The 18,012-nt window shown below is 51.5% G+C and overlaps 1 protein-coding gene, 1 long non-coding RNA gene and 2 other non-coding genes across 5 annotated transcripts in view; 1 reads left to right on the forward strand and 3 right to left on the reverse strand.

Annotated features, from left to right (window-relative positions):
* LOC125454851 (uncharacterized) overlaps window positions 1-18,012 on the reverse strand; it is a 98,108-nt gene that overhangs the window by 61,695 nt on the left and 18,401 nt on the right. The gene's annotated exons all lie outside the window — the stretch shown is intronic.
* Window positions 1-18,012, forward strand: part of LOC125454850 (cyclin-dependent kinase-like 4) — a 132,636-nt gene that overhangs the window by 32,653 nt on the left and 81,971 nt on the right. The window lies entirely within an intron of this gene.
* On the reverse strand, window positions 1,127-1,243 carry LOC125455241 (U5 spliceosomal RNA). The gene has a single exon (XR_007248188.1). It is a non-coding gene; the product is annotated as a U5 spliceosomal RNA (small nuclear RNA).
* On the reverse strand, window positions 4,893-5,006 carry LOC125455242 (U5 spliceosomal RNA). The gene has a single exon (XR_007248189.1). It is a non-coding gene; the product is annotated as a U5 spliceosomal RNA (small nuclear RNA).

The following is an 18,012-nucleotide window of genomic DNA, read 5'->3' on the forward strand; positions in this document are numbered from 1 at the left end:
ATTTTCCTACTCAGTTCAGTAAATGAAAGCGTCAACACCCAGGGCCTGAGGAAACACTTTACCCCTGACGGTGTATTCCTTAAAGTTTCAACCACTGTCCATACACGTTAGGCACGTGTGTTTAAAATCTCCACAATCTGTGAAGCTTCTTAGATTTGCAGGGTAGGTGAATTGGTCATGCTAAATTGCCTGTAATGTTTTGGGTTGTGTAGATCAGGGGGATGGGCCTTGTCGGGGTGCTTTGAGGGTCGGTGTGTACTTTTTGGGCTGAAGGCCCACACTGTAGGAATTCTGTGGAAAAAAATATATTTTTCAGTGCAGCGTCAACCAAATTGAAAGTGATTTCCATATTTTCTGTTCCATATGAAGCAGTACCTTACTGTATTAATTCAAAATTTTAATCGAATGTTCAAATATATGTAGAGGATAAATAAGCAACACGTCGCCGATTAGATCAGAATTTTCCACGTCACTGAACCTAGCCCACACAAAACTCAACTAACTTACATATCCATAATATTCAACACAGAACTTTACAAAAAATTAGAAATAAAACTTCATATTTGATAGTGGCTCTCGCACAGGATTTAATATTTCAGTTAGTTCTCCTCATACAGTGTTAATCTATGATAATCTATTTTGCTGGAAATAACAGTTGTTGCAGTTCAATATAATGTTAAAGAGGGACGCTATTACTTGGGTGACAGGGGCTGGAAGCTTTTTGTGATTGCTACTTATATCACGGTGTGGAGCTGGAGGAACACAGAAGGCTTGGCAGCATCAGAGGAGCACAAATGCTGACTTTTTGGGCCTAGACTGTTTAATCAGCGGGAAAAGATCTTTCTGATAAACACAAACACCCTCGCCTAACTTCGCGATTATACTGCTTTTACAATCGTATGAACAAAGGCAGGGCCACAAAAAAAAACAATGAATAGACAAGAGTATTCATCTCCATGGAAATCTTCAGTAAAAGGCAAAGAAGCAAAAATGAGCATGCCCTCCAAAACAACATAAACAGAATTATTCAAAACTTAGGCCCCCGAACACACTGACACAAAACGTCAAGCTTAACTACTCCCGTTGTTGTCATACCAAACAGAAAGCCCATACAGTCAACCTGACATTGTCATTTAGAGCATAGCCCCACAAAAAAATTAGTGAGAACTCTGAGTGTTCCTCTCCACAGAAATCTTTAGTAAAAGGCAAAAGATTTATACAATTTGAAAAGAAACTAGAACATACTCTCACACTTACCCCCTTACCCTCAACCAACTATCCACGAAGCTCTTTTGCATCAGGCTGGTTGACTACACGGGCAATTATTATTGATACTACAGAACAACAAATGTCAACATGATTTGCTGCAACAGCGTAAAATAGTTAATATCCCATAGAAAAACAGATATCTATTTTCATTTTGCACTGTAATAGTCCCGGTATGTAGATGAGAGGGCGGGGTCTCCCTGCCTTTCCCCGCACGAAATTATATTGCAGGTTGTCGATCCTGCAGTACACCACATGCACTGCATCCACTGTACCCGGTGTGGCTTCTTCTACATTGGGGAAACCAAGCGGAGTCTTGGGGACCGCTTTGCAGAACACCTCCGCTCAGTTCGCAACAAACAACTGCACCTCCCAGTCGCGAACCATTCTAACTCCCACTCCCATTCTTTAGATGACATGTCCATCATGGGCCTCCTGCAGTGCCACAATGATGCCACCCGAAGGTTGCAGGAACAGCAACTCATATTCCGCCTGGGAACCCTGCAGCCTAATGGTATCAATGTGGACTTCACCAGTTTCAAAATCTCCCCTTCCCCCACTGCATCCCTAAACCAGCCCAGTTCGTCCCCTCCCCCCACTGCACCACACAACCAGCCCAGCTCTTCCCCTCCACCCACTGCACCCCAAAACCAGTCCAACCTGTCTCTGCCTCCCTAACCTGTTCTTCCTTTCACCCATCCCTTCCTCCCACACCAAGCCGCACCCCCATCTACCTACTAACCTCATCCCACCCCCTTGACCTGTCCGTCTTCCCTGGACTGACCTATCCCCTCCCTACCTCCCCACCAATACTCTCTCCACCTATCTTCTTTTCTCTCCATCTTCGGTCCACCTCCCCCTCTCTCCCTATTTATTCCAGAACCCTCACCCCATCCCCCTCTCTGATGAAGGGTCTAGGCCCGAAACGTCAGCTTTTGTGCTCCTGAGATGCTGCTTGGCCTGTTGTGTTCATCCAGCCTCACATTTTATTATCTTGTCTCTAAGATGGTTGTGATATAGAGTCATTGGATTTGAAACATTAACTCTGTTTCTTCCTCAATATGTACTGCCAGACATGCTGAGTTTCTCCAGCACTCTTTTTTCACAGCTTTAGCTGAAATGTCTGTGCAATGCAGATTGTACAGATGCTTCTGAAGATAATAATCACATGATCAATTTCAGTGATTTTATGTGCCCAGCAACTTGTGAATTTTATTTAAAGAAGCAGAATTGAAACATGGAAACTGTAGAAGATGATACATTTATTTGCAATTCTCCCTTTTGGAATATTCATATTTGAAGCAGCCCACTGAAGGATCACTAGGTTAATACCTGGTTTGGAAGGACTGCCTAATGTGGAGATATTGAGTAGCTGTAGCCTGTACTCATCGGAATTCCGAAGAATGAGAAGCAACCTTATTAAAACATTCAAGATTCTCAGGAAATTTGAACAAAGGGATTGCTTCCCATTGTGGGAGAGACCAATACTACAGTTTCTAATCCCAGAATAAGTGGTTGCATGTTTAAAACAGATGAGGATGAATTTCCTCACTCAGAGGGTAATGACTTTGCGGCATCAGACTGGATCTGATTGGGAAACTTTTCAATTCTCGTTTGATGGAAACTGCATGAAAGACCAGTCGGCTCCAGTTGTGCATTCTCTCTCTCTCTCTCTCTCTCTCCCCCCAAGGTCCATTTTGAAAAGCATGACCCACACGTACATGTGCAATATCCTATCAAGTACCTTCGCCTGGTCCAAGCTGATGTAGCAGGCATCCACACCCTGTTCTGCACGTGGGTGATCATATCCCTGTGGAGCATGAGGTTCTTAGAGATCGCCCCACCCAGAACAGGTCATGTTTGGTCAACATGAATCACCAATCCCAGAGCAGACCTGACCTGGTTGATGATGACCTTTGACAGGATCTTGCAATCTGCATTCAGCAGTGAAATTGGTTGCCAATTTCTAATTTCCTCCCTCCTATCCCTTCGACTTGTACGTGAGGGTGATTATACCTTTCCTCATGGACTGGCAGGCGGTACCTCCAGCAGATCCTGAGCAATCAGGTCCCACAGAATACAACTTGGCTTTCCCTTGCAACATTCTCACAAATTTGAGTTTGCCAGTAGTTTCTCAGAGTGACCCTCAAGGAACCTCGGAATTGGGGAGCAAAAAAACCAAACACCTTCCTCAATCACTTTTCCAATGGCAATATTCCTTCTTTCACTCATCGTTTCAGTGATGAGACAGCCGGCTCTCAGTTCCTCTGTCTCTGTCGCATATGTTCAGATGAGGCCAACTTCAACAAGACAGCCTCCAAAATGTCCACCTTCTTCCTCCTCCAAGGATTCCCCAGCTCTATTGTTGACAGGGCCCTTAACCAGATCTGACCTATATTCTGCACTTCTGCCCTCACCCCTTCTCCTTCATCCCGCAACAGTGATAGAGTTCCCCTTATCCTCACCTACCATCCCACCAGCATCTACATCTAGAAGATCATCAGATGTCATTTCTGCCACCTACAGCAAGATGCCACCACCACATACATATTATTCTGTTCTCTTGTCTGCCTTCCACAGGGACTGTTCCCTCCGGGACACCCTGGTCCACATTTCCTTCACCCCCAACACCTCCCCACAGACCCACGGCACCTTTCCCAGTAACCAACGAAGGTGCAACACCTACCTCCTCCATCTCCAGTATCCAAGGGTCAAAACATATCTTCTAGGTCAAGCAACATGTCTTCTGTACTTCCCAGAATCTAGTCTACTGCATTCGCTGCCCACAATGTGGTCTCCTCTATATTGGGGAAACAAAGCTTAGACTTGGCAACTGCTTTGCAGAAGATCTACGTTCTGCTCGCAAAAATGATACCGAACTACCTGTTGCCTGCCACTTCAATGCACCACCCTGCTCCGTGGCCGACAGCTCCATCTCTGGCTTGCTGCAGCGTTCCAGTGAAGCCCAACACAAGCTGGAGGAACAACAACTCATTTTCCACTTGGGGATCCGACAGCCCTCCAGACTCGATATTGGGTTCAATAAACTCTCCCAAGTCCCAGACCCCGCCCCACACACCAGGCCTTGTTACCGCATAGCCTGCCATGACATACACTCCATTGTTCATCACTAACAGTCCCCATTAACAACTATTCACCCGCCGAGCCTGATCGTTAGCTACACCTTTGTCTGTCCAACTGTCTTTCTCTTTGGGCTCTATCCAATCATTTACTCCCTACCCCACCCACCTCCCTATTTTCTGATTATAAACTGACGTTTTCCCAGCCACCATCAGTTCTGAGGAAGGGTCACGGACCCAAAACATTAACTCTGTTTTCTCCTTCACAGATCCTACCAGACCTGCTGAGCTTTTCCAGCAACTTTGATTTTGATACTGAAGGATAGATTGAGAGAAACTTTCCTGGTCAAGAATGATAGCATTACACAGGATTTATAGAAGAATTAATCAATACACCAAATCTGTGTTTGCACCCAAAAAAAAATAGCAATGCGGGGGACACCTACAAAATTAAGAGCTAGGCAACATGGCAAACAGTAAAAACGGCCCGCTGATTTCACGCTTCAGAACCAAACCACACACTTACTCTGTCATCACAAAATAAACAGTCCCACTGACGCAGAGCCACAAAAAAATTGATGAAAACTAAGAGCGCTCCCCTCCACAGAAATCTTTAACAAAAAGCAAAAGGTTTATACGATTTGAAAAAAAAACCAGAGCAGCAAGCAAGAATCCGCCATTTGCCCTCCATCCACTACCCATTAAGCACCTCTGCATCATGGTGATTGACTACATGGGCAATTACTATCGATACTACAGAACAACCAATGTCAATATGATCCGCTGTAATAGCGTAAAATAGTTAATATCCCACAGAAAGACGAACATCTATTTCCATTTCGCAGTGTTGTATTCCACATATGTAGATGAGAGGGCGGCCTTTCCCCGTACGAAAATATATTGCGGGTTGTCGGTCCTGTGCCGCTTAGTGTTTGGACGACGAGATGAGCACTGCCTCTCATTCTTTATACTCAACACGTTTTTTTAAATGCGCGATCCTGTGAAATGTGAGGGAAAACAAACTTAAAGGAGAGTGTGATGATGTCTGTCACGAATCTCATATTTTTACGATATTTATTAACAACTGTGGGAAAGTTATAAAGGACTGTCTTTCCAAAATTGCTTAAGAACATTACGTGGCAGAGTAAATTGTGCCGATGGGAACATCTGCACAGGAATAGAACATTCAGCCTCTTTCACCAGTTGTAACGCATTTAACTCATATGTGATCCATGTCTTAACTCCGTCTTCTTTTCTAAGTTTTATATCACTGGTATCTGTTACCGAAAAACTTCAATCAATCTCATAAAATATACTCCATTGAATATAGAAGGTCAAAGGATGATGACATTAAGCTGTGTTGTTGATAAAAGGAGTCGATGGAATGGCTAAGGGAAATTTTTTTCTGTGGTAGGAAAATACAGATAAAGTCTTAAAATTAAACTCATTCTTTCATGGATATGCAATAAAACCTCCATTCTTTATTTTAAATTCAAAAAATATATTTTATTCACAGAAGGCAATCTTTCTGTACTTACACAGTTAATGAAGCCATTCAGATCAGTCTCTTTACTTACTGAGAAGAAAACAAGCTTTGTGGTTTGCCTTTCTCTTACACTTACTATTAAACTTTTGGCATTTAGCTCAGTCATCAGAAGGGTCTGATTAATGAATGGACCTCCACTGTGCTTTGGCAGAAAGACATCAGACAGCAGTCTTTCCCCAGTGCGCCTTGGTGGCAGCTGCCCCAAGTTTTTGTGTGTCCCTTGACACATAATTCCGGAATTTGGAATGTGCCAGTCTTCAAAGCTCAGTCAAGGTCAACTTCTTCAACTGCAAGACCAGCAAGTTTTGGGCAGAACAAACAGCGTCTTTCACTGAGTCGATGGTCCTCCAAGCGCAATTGATGTCTGTTTCAGTGTGCGTCCCAGGGAACAAATCATGGAGCACAGAGTCCCGTGCCACAGAGTTGCTTTGGACAAACCTTGAGAAAAACCATTGCATCCCACTCCAGATTTCTTTTGCAAAGGCACATTCCAGAGGAGATGAGTGACCGTCCCCTCCACAGTTGCTTCAAGGGCAGCATGTGTTGGTGCAGAGAGTCTGGGCACACATGAAGGATCTCACAGGCAAAGCCACTCTTAGAACCAACCAAGTGATGTCTAGGTGCTTGCTGGAATGTTCTGGTGATGAGGCATTCTGCCAAATGACTTTCACAGTTTGCTCAGGGAACCAGTCAACAAGATCCACTCTCTCCTTTTCCTGAATGTTTTGACCACGTCCTGATGCACTTGTTTTCTTTCACAAATTTCTCCACGAGAGACATGTGATAGGGGCGGTCCAACCACTTTGAGCGTTCTACAGTGACAAGGCTAAGCCTATCGTTCTCAACACAGGGAACAGGTAGAACCCAAGTAAGTAATGACAGTTGGTGTTTGCGTACTGAGGGTCTATGTGCTGCTTGATGCACCCACACACAAAGGTGGCCATCAGGGTGAGGGTAGATTTGGGTATGTTTTACCCAGCCTTTTCCAATTCTTTATGCATAATGTCCCTTCGGATTCGATCCACTTCAAACTGAAGTAAAAGATGGCCCAGGTGACTGCAGTGGGTTCGGGGAATAGGCCAGACCTGCGCAACATACAACAACACCGAGAATACCTCAAATCTGATGACCAGGTTTTTACCCACAATGGAGATGGACTGGTGCTCCCACCTGCTTAGTTTCTGCTGTACTTTGGAGACCCATTCCTCCCAAGTTTTGGTGCATGCCCCAGCCCCTCTGAACCAAATACCCTGCACCTTCAGGTAATCTGACCAGATGGTGAAGGAGATAAAGGATTGGTTCGTTAAGCCCCCAAAGAGCATGGCCTCGCTCTTGCCTCAATTTAACTTGGCACCCGAGGCAAGTTTAAGCTGGTCACAGATGCTCATGAGTCTGCACACTGACAGCAGATCGGAGTAGAAAACAGCAACGTTATCCATGCATAGGGAGGCTTTAACCTGTAGGCCGCTGCTGCCTGGAATAGTTACCCCTCTCAGTCTTGTATCCTTCCTGATGGATTTGGCAAAAGGCTCTATACAACACCCAAAACCTTTATTCATACAACAGGTAATGAAACCTGGGGACTCTTCTCTAAAAAGCAACGGCACTATGGTCAATTAGACATTTCAAAACAGTTTCAATCACGGCGTGGAAAACAGAAATCTTTCCTATCGTATCAAATGTCAGATGGGGCTAACCTTCATTCCCTGTTTCCTGTGTCTTATGGAACCATTTGCCAAGTTGATCAGAAAACATCCTGGTCATTGAAGACTGAGAGTAGCGGTGGAATGGTACTTTGAAGAATGGAGATCAACCACTAGTGGTGTTCCCTGGGGATCAATGCTGCAACCTTTGTTGCTTGTAATATATACAAGTGATCAGGAGGGAAATGCATGTGATCTGATTAATAGGTTTGTGGAGGACTCCAAAATTGGTGGAGTTGCAAATAGTCAGGAGGATTGTCAAAGGATACAGTGGTATATAGATAGATTTCAGATTTGGGGTAAGAAATGGCAGATGGAATTTAATCCAGACAAATATAAGGTGATGCATTTTGGAAGATCAAATTCAGGTGCAAATTATACAGCAAACTGCAGAACTCTCAGGAGCAATGACACACAAAGAGTTCTGTGCATGCACATCCAGGTGAATAAGGTGGTCAGGAAAGAATACAAGATGCTTGCCTCCATCAGCCAGGGCATCGAATATAAAAGTTGACAAGTTATGTTACAGCTGTAAAAAACTTTAGTTAGGCCATATTTGGAATATTGTGTGCAGTTCTGGTCACTATTCTAACAGAAAGACCTGAATGCTTTAGAGACGGTACAGAGAAGGCTTACCAGAATGTTACCTGGTCTAGAAGATTTTAGTTATGAGGAGAGGTTGGATAAACTTGCTTGTTTTCACTGGAAAGACAGATGCTGAGGAGCGGCCTGGTAGAGGCCTACAAAATCCTGAGAGGCATAAATAGGATGGATAGCCAGAGGCTTTTTCCCTGGTGGAAAGGTCAACTACAAGAGGGCACAGGCTCAAGGTGAGGGGGCAATATTTAGGGGAGATGCTCGGGGAAAATCTTTCACATTGAGGGTGGTGATGCCTGAAATTCATTGCCAGTGGATGATGGTGGAAACAGGCATGTTGGCAACGTTTAAAATCTATCTTATGACTGACACATGAACGGGATGTGAACAAAGGGATAGATACCGGACATGGGCGATAAGTAGTGGGTCTAAATAAGGTCTGGGAATTGGTGTAGGGTTAGTGGACTGAACGGCCTGCTCCTGTGCTGTATTGAACTGTATAATATTGTATTAAAGGGATGACCTTCTGCCAAGTCCATCAGAAAACATCGTGGCATTGGAGAAATGGCTATCCGAGTTAGGGGAAGCACCTAGGTTAAAACTTCTCTGTACATTGAAAATGGCACCATTTTCTGCTTGGACATGCTATCAGTACATAGACTAGCGAGTTTTGAGAAGATTTGTAGCTCAGGTTAAGGTTCTGGGTGTGAATTTGCTCGCTGAGCTGGAAGGTTCGTTTTCAGACGTTTCGTCACTTTTTTTTATTTGAAAAAATATACTTTATTCATAGAATGTACAAAAAATAAAACATTTATACACCTACCCAGTCATGCAAGCCACTCTGGATTACTCAGGGGGTACGTACACCAACTAAAGGAAAAAAAAACAAAAAAAAGCAAAGAAACCACCCTGGCAGTCGTCACCCCGCACAGTCCCAGTTGGCCCCCTGACCAGTTGGGGAAGGCGCCAGCTGGGCCCAGTTACCAGATAGGGTTCTTTTCTCTTTTCTGGATGAGGGGGACTCATACGATGGTCTTTCCCCACCGCGCCTTGGCGGCGGCTGCCCCAAGCTTTAGCGCGTCCCTCAGCACGTAGTCCTGGACCTTGGAGTGCGCCACTCTGCAACACTCGGTCGGGGTCAGTTCTTTCAGCTGGCAGACCAGCAAGTTGCGGGCAGACCAAACAGCGTCTTTCACCGCATTGATGGTCCTCCAGGCGCAGTTGATGTTGGTCTCGGTGTGCGTCCCCGGAAACAGCCCGTAGAGCACGGAGTCCCGCGTCACGGAGCTGCTCGGGACGAAGCTCGACAAATACCACTGCACCCCCTCCAGACCTCCTGCGCATAGGCACACTCCAGAAGGAGGTGATTGACAGTCTCGTCCCCCCCGTAGCCACCTCGAGGGCAGCGTGCGGTGGTGCAGAGATTCCGGGCATGCATAAAGGATCTCACTGGCAGAGCCCCTCTCACCGCCAGCCAAGCAATGTACTTGTGCTTGTTTGAAAGTTCTGGCGATGAGACATTCTGCCAAATGACTTTGGCAGTCTGCGTGGGGAACCACACGACGGGATCCACCCTCTCCTTTTCCTGAAGGGTCTCGAGGATACTACGTGCTGACCACTGCCTGACGGCCTTGTGGTCAAAGGCGTTTCCTTTCAAAAATTTCTCCACGAAGGAGAGGTGGTACGGAACGGTCCAACTACTCGGAGAGTTCCGCGGCAACGAGGCCAGGCCCATCCTTCGCAACACCGGGGACAGGTAGAACCTCAGTAAGTAGTGTGGCTTGGTGTTTGCATACTGAGGATCTACGCACAGCTTTTTGCAGCCGCACACAAAGGCAGCCGTCAGGGCGAGGGTGGCGTTCGGTACGCCCTTTCCCCCATTTCCCAGGTCTTTGTACATGGTGTCTCTGCGGACCCGGTCCATCCTTGACCCCCAAATGAAGTGGAAGATGGCCCGGGTGACCGCAGCGGCGCAGGTCCAGGGAATAGGCCAGGCCTGCGCCACATACAACAGTACCGAAAGCCCCTCGCACCTGACAACCAGGTTCTTACCCGCAATGGAGAGGGACCGGAGCGTCCACCTGCCCAGCTTCTGCTTCAATTTGGTGATACGTTCCTCCCAAGTCTTAGTGCATGCCCCAGCTCCACCAAACCAAACACCCAGCACCTTCAGGTAGTCTGTCCTGACGGTGAAGGGGATGAAGGAGCGGTCGTCCCAGTTCCCGAAGAACATGACCTCGCTCTTACCCCTATTGACTTTGGCACCCGAGGCCAGTTCAAACTGGCCGCAGATGTCCAATAGTCTACTCACCGACCGACGGTCGGTGCAGAAGACGGCGACATCGTCCACGTACAGGGAGGTCTTGACCTGAAGGCCTCCGCTGCCTGGGATAGTCACGCCCTTCAGGCTCACGTCCTTCCTGATGGAGGCAGCGAAGGGCTCCACACAGCACACGAACAAGGCAGGAGAGAATGGGCAGCCCTGCCTGACTCCAGATCTAACAGGAAAACTGTCCGATTCCCACCCGTTGATCGAGACTGCGCTAACGATGTTGGTGTAGAGCAGCCGGATCCAATTGCGGATGCCCTCCCCGAACCCCAATTTGGAGAGGACGTCCCTCATGTAAGCACGAGAGACCCTGTCGAAGGCCTTCTCCTGGTCCAGGCTGACGAGGCAGGTGTCCACCTGCCTGTCCTGTACGTAGGCGATCGTATCCCTGATGAGCGTGAGGCTCTCAGCGATCTTCCTGCCCGGCACAGCACAGGTTTGGTCAGGGTGAATCACTGACTCCAGGACAGACCTGACCCGGTTGGCAATGACCTTGGCCAGGATTTTGTAGTCCACGTTCAAAAGTGAAATGGGATGCCAATTCTCAATTTCTTCCCTCTCCCCCTTCCTCTTGTAAATGAGGTTGATGACGCCCTTCCTCATGGACTTGCACATTTCCCCTGCCCGAAACGCACTATCGTACACCTCCAGCAGGTCCTGGCCGACCATGCCCCACAGAGCGGAATACAGCTCAACCGGTAAGCCGTCGCTTCCGGGAGTCCTATTCCTCTGCAAGGACTTGAGGGCTCTGGCCAGCTCGTCCAGGGATATTGGCCGGTCCAGCCACTCCCTCGTGCCGTCGTCTAAGACCTCCGTGATAGACGACAGGAACGACTCGGAGGCCGTGCTGTCCGTGGGCTTGGTGTCGTACAGTCCGGCATAGAAGGATCTGCTGATCCTCAAAATGTTGGGCCGAGACGACGTCACTGAGCCGTCGTCCTCCTTCAGCCGGCTAAGCACAGAGCTCTCTTTGTGCACCTTCTGAAAGAAGAAACGCGAGCACGTCTTGTCCTGCTCCACGGAGCGGACCCTGGACCGGAAGATTATCCTGGAGGCCTCCGCGGCGAAGAGCGAGGCTTGCTGGCCCCTCACCTCGCGGAGGTCCTCCGTGACATGGACCTCCATCAACTGCAGAAGGAGCAGGTTCTGCACCCTTTCCTGGAGTCGCGACAGCTTTCCCGCCTCTCTCTTGCCTTCTGAACACCCTTGAGGACAAAGAACCTCTTGATGTTCTCCTTCACCGTCTCCCACCAGTCGCCTGGAGACTCGAAGAGGGGTTTCACGGTTCTCCAACCGGCGTACTCTCTCTTAAGCTCCTCGACGTTCTCTGGGGTCAACAGAGTCGTGTTGAGCTTCCACGTCCCCTTGCCGGCCGACTGGTCGTCCTGTAAGTGACAGTTGGCCAGCAGGAGGCAGTGGTCAGAGAAGAACACCGGCTCGACGCCGGTGGAGCTGACCGAGAACGTCCGTGACACAAACAGGAAGTCTATCCTTGAGCGGATAGACCCGTCTGGCCGCGACCAGGTGTACCTCTGCTGCGCTCCATCTGCAGGGGTGCTGAAGACGTCGAGCAGCTTGGCGTCCTTCACCGTGCCCATCAGGAATCTGGACGTGACGTCCAGTTGACTCCCCCCACCCGCTGTCCCCACGCCGGATCTTCCATCTGCATCAATGATGCAGTTGAAGTCTCCGCCCAGGATGACCGGCCTGGACGTAGCCAGCAGGGGTGGAAGCGGCTGCAGGACGGCCAACCGCTCACTCCGTACCGCTGGGGCGTACACGTTGATCAGCCTCAGGGGAGCATTCCTGTAGGTGATGTCAGCCACTAGGAGGCGCCCCCCCCCACCACCTCCTGAACTTGAGAGATGGTGAAGTTGTGCCCCCGCAGCAGAATAGCCAGGCCCGAGGAGCGACAGTCGTTACCCCCCGACCAGATCGAAGGCCCACAGGTCCAGGCGCCGGACCATTTCCCGTACCTGCCGAGGTGCGGTATCCCGCACTCCTGCAGAAACAGGAGGTCCGCCTTGATGGTGGTCAGGTAGGCCAACGTGGACACACATCTCGCGGTTGACTTGACGCTGCGCACATTAATGCTCGCAACTCGTACCCCCATTGTGGGCTGTGACCGCAGTACCATCCCCAAGTCCAAGGTCCAGCCCCTCCATCTGTCCCTTCATGCCCATTGCCCGAGCTAACTGCTGGACGCTCTCTGGGCTCAGGAAACCGTCCGTGCTGCCTTCCGGGTGGCAACCCCCCATCAGGGGTGCGGAGGCAGGAGGGTCCGGCTCTGGGTCAGGCTGGGGATGCGCTGTTTCCTCCTTCCCGCCTGGAAGTTCCGGGGAGCCCTCCAGTGCTCCAGCGGCACTTGACTGGGTGTTGGAGGGAGCCTCAGGACGCCTCCCGTCACCTGGAAGCGGGGGGCTGCTTTCCTTCCCCCTCGAGACCTTTAACTTCTGCTTTGGGTGGGCCCTCTCCGAATCCTCCTCATCAGAGGAGCTCTCATAGCCCCCCTGTAGCTGCCTCTTCCCGCCTGATGGTTGCGGTTCCTGGGCCCGTCGACGCACCTTCCTCCTCGCTTTCCGGACTGTTGTCCACTCCCCTGGGTCGCCTGTCGCCGCCTCCATTGGCTCCGGGTTGTCGGGGGGGGAATCGGAGCCTGCAGGGGTGCTTTGCTGGCCTCGGGCCCATCCTGCAGGGCTGGGCCCTCCTGCACGGCCTGGCCCTCCTGCACATTAGTGGGGTCCTTGCTGGGCCCTGGTGCCTTCCTCTCCTCCAGGGGGGCTGGCCCCGCATTTCCCCTGCCGGCGACCTGGGCGTAGGTGGTACCCCGCCGCGGGCATGCCCTATAGAAGTGGCCCGCTTCCCCGCAAAGGTTGCAGCTTCTCTCTCGTGGGCAATCCTTTGCAAGGTGTCCCTCCTCCCTGCAGTTCCTGCAGATGGTGGCTTTGCAGTCGGCCGCCACGTGACCTGACCTACCACTGGCATGGCAGACTTTAGGTTGCCCTGCATAGGTCAGGTAGCCCCGCTCCCGCCGATCACGAAGCTGGACGGTGGATGTGCGACATTCCCGTCTGCGCCCATCCTCAGCGTCACCTTGACCTGCCTCTTACTGGTCCAGATGCCAAAGGGGTCCATGATGTCAGTTAGGTCCCCTTCCACCTTCACATGCCTTCCGAGGAAGGTCAGGACATCAACTGCTGGCACATGCGGGTTGTACATGTGTACAGTCACCATACGGCTCCTCTGTGCTGGCATCACAAACAGTGGGACAGCGGTCAATACAGAGAGGGGGCCCTCACCTCCTTTCTCCTTGAAAACCTCCAGGAAGCGCTCGCAAAGCTTGGCACTCCTGAAGGTCACGTCGTAAAAACCTCCTCCGGGGAAATCCTGCAGGCAGTAAACGTCCGCAGCAGCGAACCCACAACAGTCCAACAGGACCCTCTTCACGAAGAAGGTGCGGTCCACAGTTGCACCTTCATCCACCTTCTTTACAGAAACACGGGTGGTGTTCCGGACCCCCTGACCTGGGGCACGAGCACTTGCCGCAGCCATCGCTGCAGGTTGGCTGCTCCCCCTGAACCAGCGTTAGGCCGAAGCCAGCATTAATATCCACTGGTCGCAAGGGTGCACAGCCAACCCGACGTCCTCCTTTCACCTCCAAGATAGCACTCTCCTCCTCTCGGTCCACAAGAGAGTGGGCCTTTATTGTGTTCCAGATGTAAGCTAGTTCACTGAGCTCGCCGGTTTGTTCCCAGATGTTTTGTCACTTTTTTTTTATTTGAAAAAATATACTTTATTCATAGAATGTACAAAAAATAAAACATTTATACACCTACCCAGTCATGCAAGCCACTCCGGGTTACCTGGGGGAACGTACACCAACTAAAGGGAAAAAAAAACAAAACAGAGAAAAAAGAAACCAAGCAAAGAAACCGCCCCGGCAGTCGTCGCCCCGCACAGTCCCAGTTTGCCCCCTGACCAGTTGGGGAAGGCGCCAGCTGGGCCCATTTACCAGATAGGATTCTTTTCCCTTTTCTGGACGAGGGGGCTCATACGGTGGTCTTTCCCCACCGCGCCTTGGCGGCGGCTGCCCCAAGCTTTAGCGCGTCCCTCAGCACGTAGCCTTGGACCTTGGAGTGCGCCAGTCTGCAACACTCGGTCGGGGTCAGTTCTTTCAGCTGGCAGACCAGCAAGTTGCGGGCAGACCAAAGAGCGTCTTTCACCGCATTGATGGTCCTCCAGGCGCAGTTGATGTTGGTCTCGGTGTGCGTCCCCGGAAACAGCCCGTAGAGCACGGAGTCCCGCGTCACGGAGCTGCTCGGGACGAACCTCGACAAATACCACTGCATCCCCCTCCAGACCTCCTGCGCATAGGCACACCCCAGAAGGAGGTGATCGACAGTCTCGTCCCCCCCGCAGCCACCTCGAGGGCAGCGTGCGGTGGTGCAGAGATTCCGGGCATGCATAAAGGATCTCACTGGCAGAGCCCCTCTCACCGCCAGCCAAGCAATGTCCTTGTGCTTGTTTGAAAGTTCTGGCGATGAGGCATTCTGCCAAACGACTTTGGCAGTCTGCGTGGGGAACCACACGACGGGATCCACCCTCTCCTTTTCCCGAAGGGTCCTGAGGATACTACGTGCTGACCACTGCCTGACGGCCTTGTGGTCAAAGGTGTTTCCTTTCAAAAATTTCTCCATGAAGGACAGGTGGTACGGAACGGTCCAACTACTCGGAGCGTTCCGCGGCAACGAGGCCAGGCCCATCCTTCGCAACACCGGGGACAGGTAGAACCTCAGTAAGTAGTGACACTTGGTGTTTGCGTACTGAGGATCTACGCACAGCTTGATGCAGCCACACACAAAGGTAGCCGTCAGGGTGAGGGTGGCGTTCGGTACGCCCTTTCCCCCATTTCCCAGGTCTTTGTACATGGTATCTCTGCGGACCCGGTCCATCCTCGACCCCCAAATGAAGTGGAAGATGGCCCGGGTGACCGCAGTGGCACAGGTCCAGGTAATAGGCCAGGCCTGCGCCACATACAACAGTACCGAAAGCCCCTCGCACCTGACAACCAGGTTCTTACCCGCGATGGAGGGGGACCGGAGCGTCCACCTGCCCAGCTTCTGCTTAAATTTGGAGATACGCTCCTCCCAAGTCTTAGTGCATGCCCCAGCTCCACCAAACCAAACACCCAGCACCTTCAGGTAGTCTGTCCTGACGGTGAAGGGGATGAAGGAGCGGTCATCCCAGTTCCCGAAGAACATGACCTCGCTCTTACCCCTATTGACTTTGGCACCCGAGGCCAGTTCAAACTGGCCGCAGATGTCCAACAGCCTACTCACCGACCGACGATCGGTGCAGAAGACGGCGACATCATCCATGTACAGGGAGGTCTTGACCTGAAGGCCTCCGCTGCCTGGGATAGTCACGCCCTTCAGGCTCACGTCCTTCCTGATGGAGGCGGCGAAGGGCTCCACACAGCACACGAACAAGGCAGGAGAGAGCGGGCAGCCCTGCCTGACTCCAGATCTAACAGGAAAACTGTCTGATTCCCACCCGTTGATCGAGACTGCGCTAACGATGTTGGCGTAGAGCAGCCGGATCCAATTGCAGATGCCCTCCCCGAACCTCAATTTGGAGAGGACGTCCCTCATGTAAGCATGAGAGACCCTGTCGAAGGCCTTCTCCTGGTCCAGGCTGACGAGGCAGGTGTCCACCCGCCTGTCCTGTACGTAGGCGATCGTATCCCTGATGAGCGCGAGGCTCTCAGCGATCTTCCTGCCCGGCACAGCACAGATTTGGTCAGGGTGAACCACCGACTCCAGGACAGACCTGACCCGGTTGGCAATGACCTTGGCCAGGATTTTGTAGTCCACGTTCAAAAGTGAAATGGGACGCCAATTCTTAATTTCTTCCCTCTCCCCCTTCCTCTTGTAAATGAGGGTGATGATGCCCTTCCTCATGGACTTGCACATTTCCCCTGCCCGAAGCGCACTATCGTACACCTCCAGCAGGTCCTGGCCGACCAGGCCCCACAGAGCAGAATACAGCTCGACCGGTAAGCCATCGCTTCCGGGAGTCCTATTCCTCTGCAAGGACATGAGGGCTCTGGCCAGCTCGTCCAGGGATATCGGCCGGTCCAGCCACTCCCTCGTGCCGTCGTCTAAGACCTCCGTGATAGACGACAGGAACGACTCGGAGGCCGTGCTGTCCGTGGGCTTCGTGTCGTACAGTCCGGCATAGAAGGATCTGCTGATCCTCAAAACGTCGGGCCGAGACGACGTCACCAAGCCGTCGTCCTCCTTCAGCCGGCTAAGCACAGAGCTCTCTTTGTGCACCTTCTGAAAGAAGAAACGCGAGCACGTCTCGTCCTGCTCCACAGAGCGGACCCTGGACCGGAAGATTATCCTGGAGGCCTCCGCGGCGAAGAGCGAGGCTTGCTGGCCCCTCACCTCGCGGAGGTCCTCCGTGACATCGACCCCCATCAACTGCAGAAGGAGCAGGTTCTGCACCCTTTTCTGGAGTCGCGACAGCTTTCCCCGCCTCTCTCTTGCCTTCTGAACACCCTTGAGGACAAAGAACCTCTTGATGTTCTCCTTCACCGTCTCCCACCAGTCGCCTGGAGACTCAAAGAGGGGTTTCACGGTTCTCCAACCGGTGTACTCCCTCTTAAGCTCCTCGACGTTCTCTGGGGTCAACAGAGTCGTGTTGAGCTTCCACGTCCCCTTGCCGGCCGGCTGGTCGTCCTGTAAGTGACAGTCGGCCAACAGGAGGCAGTGGTCAGAGAAGAACACCGGCTCGACACCAGTGGATCTGACCGAGAACGTCCGTGACACAAACAGGAAGTCTATCCTTGAGCGGATAGACCCGTCTGGCTGCGACCAGGTGTACCTCTGCTGCGCTCCGTCTGCAGGGGTGCTGAAGACGTCGAGCAGCTTGGCGTCCTTCACCGTGCCCATCAGGAATCTGGACGTGACGTCCAGTTGAATCCCCCCACCCGCTGTCCCCACGCCGGATCTTCCATCTGCATCAATGATGCAGTTGAAGTCTCCGCCTAGGATGACCGGCCTGGACGTAGCCAGCAGGGGTGGAAGCCGCTGCAGGACGTCCAACCGCTCACTCCGTACCACTGGGGCGTACACGTTGATCAGCCTCAGGGGAGCATTCCTGTAGGTGATGTCAGCCACTAGGAGGCGCCCCCCCCACCACCTCCTGAACTTGAGAGATGGTGAAGTTGTGCCCCCGCAGCAGAATAGCCAGGCCCGAGGAGCGACAGTCGTTACCCCCCGACCAGATCGAAGGCCCACAGGTCCAGGCGCCGGACCATTTCCCGTACCTGCCGAGGTGCGGTATCCCGCACTCCTGCAGAAACAGGAGGTCCGCCTTGATGGTGGTCAGGTAGGCCAACGTGGACACACATCTCGCGGTTGACTTGACGCTGCGCACATTAATGCTCGCAATTCGTACCCCCATTGTGGGCAGTGACCGCAGTAC

This window comes from Stegostoma tigrinum, chromosome 9 (assembly GCF_030684315.1).
Source record: "Stegostoma tigrinum isolate sSteTig4 chromosome 9, sSteTig4.hap1, whole genome shotgun sequence".
NCBI classification, from domain to species: Eukaryota; Metazoa; Chordata; class Chondrichthyes; order Orectolobiformes; family Stegostomatidae; genus Stegostoma; species Stegostoma tigrinum.